Source organism: Hyla sarda, unplaced genomic scaffold, assembly GCF_029499605.1.
Source record: "Hyla sarda isolate aHylSar1 unplaced genomic scaffold, aHylSar1.hap1 scaffold_2108, whole genome shotgun sequence".
Classification (NCBI taxonomy): Eukaryota; Metazoa; Chordata; class Amphibia; order Anura; family Hylidae; genus Hyla; species Hyla sarda.
Window position 1 is genome coordinate 47,844 of NW_026608772.1, and position 6,000 is coordinate 53,843.

Here is a 6,000-nt window from a genome sequence, read left to right on the forward strand (position 1 = left end):
GGATTTGCCAGGAACCCTTCTTACTCCTCCTACTTGCATGTGACACTGGGCTTAGGATCTGCATAGGAAACACACACACAAGCACACACCTACCTTTGTTGCCTGCAGATGCCTCCTTGGCTGTCCCCAAACGGTATCAAACCAACACCCACGGGAAGCTGTAAGCATAGAGGACATGCCTGCACCCCATTGGACTTACCTGTGTGGGTTAAATCCGGGTTATTTGACAACCTATGGCGGTGATGGTTCTGCTCAGGCAGAGCAGTGCTGATGCTCCTCATAAAGCTGTCGCTGCTGTGAAGGTTCTAGGTGACATCACAATCCCTATGGTTACATACACAACAAAGCTGGGTTGTTGTTGTTTACACTCTGCAAGGCCTGTGGAAGTGAGTGACATCATAGCACTGTAGTTCTGAGGGTTCTAGATGGATGCAACAATCTCCTGTTGCTTCTATGAAGGCCATAATAGACGACATCACCAAACAGCTCCATAGTCACATACACAGCAAAGGAGAGATGTTGTTTACACCTAGTGATGTCAGTGGTATTGAGTGACATCACAGCACAGTGCTAAGGCTCCTGGGCCTGGACACAGCAGCGGCTGCAATATCTCAACGGAGAATACGTTTATATATATGTGTGTGTGTGCGCGTATATATATATATATATATATATATATATATATATATATATATATATATCTCCGCCGAAATCACTTTTAAACCCATTTCCACCTTTTTTTCCCTTCTCTTCCTCTTACTTTTTTTTCACGTTTTTTTACGTTTTTCTCCTTTTCGCCTCTTTTCTGGGCGTATTATTCTTCTTTTTCTTCTTTTTTTTCGTCTAATGCATACCCCATCAGTGCAGCAATGCTTATTCAATACCGCCAGCAGATGGAGACACTGGGGGATAATTTTCTAAGGATTTATACTGATTTTTCCTGTCTGAATTTGTCGCACAGAAAGTTGCAGGCCAAATATGTGTGACATTTCTGCGACTTTAGCTTCTAGAGCATTTTTACAACATTATACATAGGTGCTGAATACATAAAAAGCGACTGTTCAGCGACAGACAAGTCGCATCGGCTGAAAGTAGGCCAGAATGTCAGTCCATGTTGGAGCAGGTTTAGATACAGTCTAAAGCATAGATCTCAAAGTCTGTGCACAGAATTTAGCAAGGGCCTCGCACCTTCTGATGCATCAGGTAGGTGCACTATAGCATAGCCTAACCCTCTGTACTTTGGTCTATATTGATGCGGGACATAGACAGCCAGCTGATGACCAATCCATTAGTGCAATGGATGGCTGGAAGCATTTGTCTTTGCCTTTGCAATACCACAGAAGCAATGCATGGTCAATGTACAGCAATGACACACCTGTGTGAACAGCCAGGAGACCCCCCCATGTTATGTTACATAGTTACATAGTTAGTACGGTCGAAAAAAGACATATGTCCATCAAGTTCAACCAGGGAATTAAGGGGTAGGGGTGTGGCGCGATATTGGGGAAGGGATGAGATTTTATATTTCTTCATAAGCATTAATCTTATTTTGTCAATTAGGAACATTCAGCACCCACCCGCTATCAAGGCAGCTGCCTATCATGTCATGCCCTACCTGCACAGGTGTGCTGGCTACTCAAATGATCCAATTAAGGAGGCCATTTAGTCAGCAGCAGCAGAAGTCCTGTGCCTGGACGCTCCAACAGCGGCCAGACACAAGCAGAAGCAGCAGAAGCAGCAGCAGCACCACCTTTTGTTTTTTGGCTGCAGCAGCAGCAGCAGCAGCAGCAAGGCCCACAGGGCTGGCTAGCTGGCTAGCCAGCAAGCAGGTAGCAATGAAAGTAGGAATCTTTCTTTTTAACCCTGTAAGGGGGTGGTGCACTGTACCCGAAGATACTGCCATATCGGGTCAATGCATAGGGCGACGGAAGCAAGCTTCGAAATCGGCCCCCGTTCTCAAAAATCCATTTAATATATGGTCCCCAGATAGGGGACGTATCAGATATTAAACTGATAAGAACAGATACTACACTTGATCTTAGCCAAAAGGCCGAGAAGCGATAACCGTGAAAGGGGCGGGCCCAACAAGGTCCCCTTCATGGGCACTATCACTGCTTGCTGTCAGGGAGGCTGCCAGACAATTTTCCATGCACACTCTGGGCTGGGGGGCAGTCAACCACCAGTACACACAGCAGAACCTAAACCCATACCATTATTGCTAAGCAGCAAGACAGGGGCCCATTGCACTCCCACGGGGCCTTTTTAAATGCAATCCATAACCCGGATTTGCCAGGAACCCTTCTTACTCCTCCTACTTGCATGTGACACTGGGCTTAGGATCTGCATAGGAAACACACACACAAGCACACACCTACCTTTGTTGCCTGCAGATGCCTCCTTGGCTGTCCCCAAACGGTATCAAACCAACACCCACGGGAAGCTGTAAGCATAGAGGACATGCCTGCACCCCATTGGACTTACCTGTGTGGGTTAAATCCGGGTTATTTGACAACCTATGGCGGTGATGGTTCTGCTCAGGCAGAGCAGTGCTGATGCTCCTCATAAAGCTGTCGCTGCTGTGAAGGTTCTAGGTGACATCACAATCCCTATGGTTACATACACAACAAAGCTGGGTTGTTGTTGTTTACACTCTGCAAGGCCTGTGGAAGTGAGTGACATCATAGCACTGTAGTTCTGAGGGTTCTAGATGGATGCAACAATCTCCTGTTGCTTCTATGAAGGCCATAATAGACGACATCACCAAACAGCTCCATAGTCACATACACAGCAAAGGAGAGATGTTGTTTACACCTAGTGATGTCAGTGGTATTGAGTGACATCACAGCACAGTGCTAAGGCTCCTGGGCCTGGACACAGCAGCGGCTGCAATATCTCAACGGAGAATACGTTTATATATATGTGTGTGTGTGCGCGTATATATATATATATATATATATATATATATATATATATATATTTCTCCGCCGAAATCACTTTTAAACCCATTTCCACCTTTTTTTCCCTTCTCTTCCTCTTACTTTTTTTTCACGTTTTTTTACGTTTTTCTCCTTTTCGCCTCTTTTCTGGGCGTATTATTCTTCTTTTTCTTCTTTTTTTTCGTCTAATGCATACCCCATCAGTGCAGCAATGCTTATTCAATACCGCCAGCAGATGGAGACACTGGGGGATAATTTTCTAAGGATTTATACTGATTTTTCCTGTCTGAATTTGTCGCACAGAAAGTTGCAGGCCAAATATGTGTGACATTTCTGCGACTTTAGCTTCTAGAGCATTTTTACAACATTATACATAGGTGCTGAATACATAAAAAGCGACTGTTCAGCGACAGACAAGTCGCATCGGCTGAAAGTAGGCCAGAATGTCAGTCCATGTTGGAGCAGGTTTAGATACAGTCTAAAGCATAGATCTCAAAGTCTGTGCACAGAATTTAGCAAGGGCCTCGCACCTTCTGATGCATCAGGTAGGTGCACTATAGCATAGCCTAACCCTCTGTACTTTGGTCTATATTGATGCGGGACATAGACAGCCAGCTGATGACCAATCCATTAGTGCAATGGATGGCTGGAAGCATTTGTCTTTGCCTTTGCAATACCACAGAAGCAATGCATGGTCAATGTACAGCAATGACACACCTGTGTGAACAGCCAGGAGACCCCCCCATGTTATGTTACATAGTTACATAGTTAGTACGGTCGAAAAAAGACATATGTCCATCAAGTTCAACCAGGGAATTAAGGGGTAGGGGTGTGGCGCGATATTGGGGAAGGGATGAGATTTTATATTTCTTCATAAGCATTAATCTTATTTTGTCAATTAGGAACATTCAGCACCCACCCGCTATCAAGGCAGCTGCCTATCATGTCATGCCCTACCTGCACAGGTGTGCTGGCTACTCAAATGATCCAATTAAGGAGGCCATTTAGTCAGCAGCAGCAGAAGTCCTGTGCCTGGACGCTCCAACAGCGGCCAGACACAAGCAGAAGCAGCAGAAGCAGCAGCAGCACCACCTTTTGTTTTTTGGCTGCAGCAGCAGCAGCAGCAGCAAGGCCCACAGGGCTGGCTAGCTGGCTAGCCAGCAAGCAGGTAGCAATGAAAGTAGGAATCTTTCTTTTTAACCCTGTAAGGGGGTGGTGCACTGTACCCGAAGATACTGCCATATCGGGTCAATGCATAGGGCGACGGAAGCAAGCTTCGAAATCGGCCCCCGTTCTCAAAAATCCATTTAATATATGGTCCCCAGATAGGGGACGTATCAGATATTAAACTGATAAGAACAGATACTACACTTGATCTTAGCCAAAAGGCCGAGAAGCGATAACCGTGAAAGGGGCGGGCCCAACAAGGTCCCCTTCATGGGCACTATCACTGCTTGCTGTCAGGGAGGCTGCCAGACAATTTTCCATGCACACTCTGGGCTGGGGGGCAGTCAACCACCAGTACACACAGCAGAACCTAAACCCATACCATTATTGCTAAGCAGCAAGACAGGGGCCCATTGCACTCCCACGGGGCCTTTTTAAATGCAATCCATAACCCGGATTTGCCAGGAACCCTTCTTACTCCTCCTACTTGCATGTGACACTGGGCTTAGGATCTGCATAGGAAACACACACACAAGCACACACCTACCTTTGTTGCCTGCAGATGCCTCCTTGGCTGTCCCCAAACGGTATCAAACCAACACCCACGGGAAGCTGTAAGCATAGAGGACATGCCTGCACCCCATTGGACTTACCTGTGTGGGTTAAATCCGGGTTATTTGACAACCTATGGCGGTGATGGTTCTGCTCAGGCAGAGCAGTGCTGATGCTCCTCATAAAGCTGTCGCTGCTGTGAAGGTTCTAGGTGACATCACAATCCCTATGGTTACATACACAACAAAGCTGGGTTGTTGTTGTTTACACTCTGCAAGGCCTGTGGAAGTGAGTGACATCATAGCACTGTAGTTCTGAGGGTTCTAGATGGATGCAACAATCTCCTGTTGCTTCTATGAAGGCCATAATAGACGACATCACCAAACAGCTCCATAGTCACATACACAGCAAAGGAGAGATGTTGTTTACACCTAGTGATGTCAGTGGTATTGAGTGACATCACAGCACAGTGCTAAGGCTCCTGGGCCTGGACACAGCAGCGGCTGCAATATCTCAACGGAGAATACGTTTATATATATGTGTGTGTGTGCGCGTATATATATATATATATATATATATATATATATATATATATATATATATATATTTCTCCGCCGAAATCACTTTTAAACCCATTTCCACCTTTTTTTCCCTTCTCTTCCTCTTACTTTTTTTTCACGTTTTTTTACGTTTTTCTCCTTTTCGCCTCTTTTCTGGGCGTATTATTCTTCTTTTTCTTCTTTTTTTTCGTCTAATGCATACCCCATCAGTGCAGCAATGCTTATTCAATACCGCCAGCAGATGGAGACACTGGGGGATAATTTTCTAAGGAATTATACTGATTTTTCCTGTCTGAATTTGTCGCACAGAAAGTTGCAGGCCAAATATGTGTGACATTTCTGCGACTTTAGCTTCTAGAGCATTTTTACAACATTATACATAGGTGCTGAATACATAAAAAGCGACTGTTCAGCGACAGACAAGTCGCATCGGCTGAAAGTAGGCCAGAATGTCAGTCCATGTTGGAGCAGGTTTAGATACAGTCTAAAGCATAGATCTCAAAGTCTGTGCACAGAATTTAGCAAGGGCCTCGCACCTTCTGATGCATCAGGTAGGTGCACTATAGCATAGCCTAACCCTCTGTACTTTGGTCTATATTGATGCGGGACATAGACAGCCAGCTGATGACCAATCCATTAGTGCAATGGATGGCTGGAAGCATTTGTCTTTGCCTTTGCAATACCACAGAAGCAATGCATGGTCAATGTACAGCAATGACACACCTGTGTGAACAGCCAGGAGACCCCCCCATGTTATGTTACATAGTTACATAGTTATACGGTCG

The 6,000-nt window shown here is 45.4% G+C and overlaps 2 non-coding genes across 2 annotated transcripts; both read right to left on the bottom strand.

Annotated features, from left to right (window-relative positions):
• Nucleotides 1-1,871: 1,871 nt before the first annotated feature.
• LOC130319298 (U2 spliceosomal RNA) lies at nt 1,872-2,062 on the bottom strand. The gene has a single exon (XR_008865528.1). It is a non-coding gene; the product is annotated as a U2 spliceosomal RNA (small nuclear RNA).
• A 2,084-nt stretch (nt 2,063-4,146) lies between these two features.
• LOC130319299 (U2 spliceosomal RNA) lies at nt 4,147-4,337 on the bottom strand. Its single transcript, XR_008865529.1, has one exon. It is a non-coding gene; the product is annotated as a U2 spliceosomal RNA (small nuclear RNA).
• Between the last annotated feature and the right edge of the window lie 1,663 nt (nt 4,338-6,000).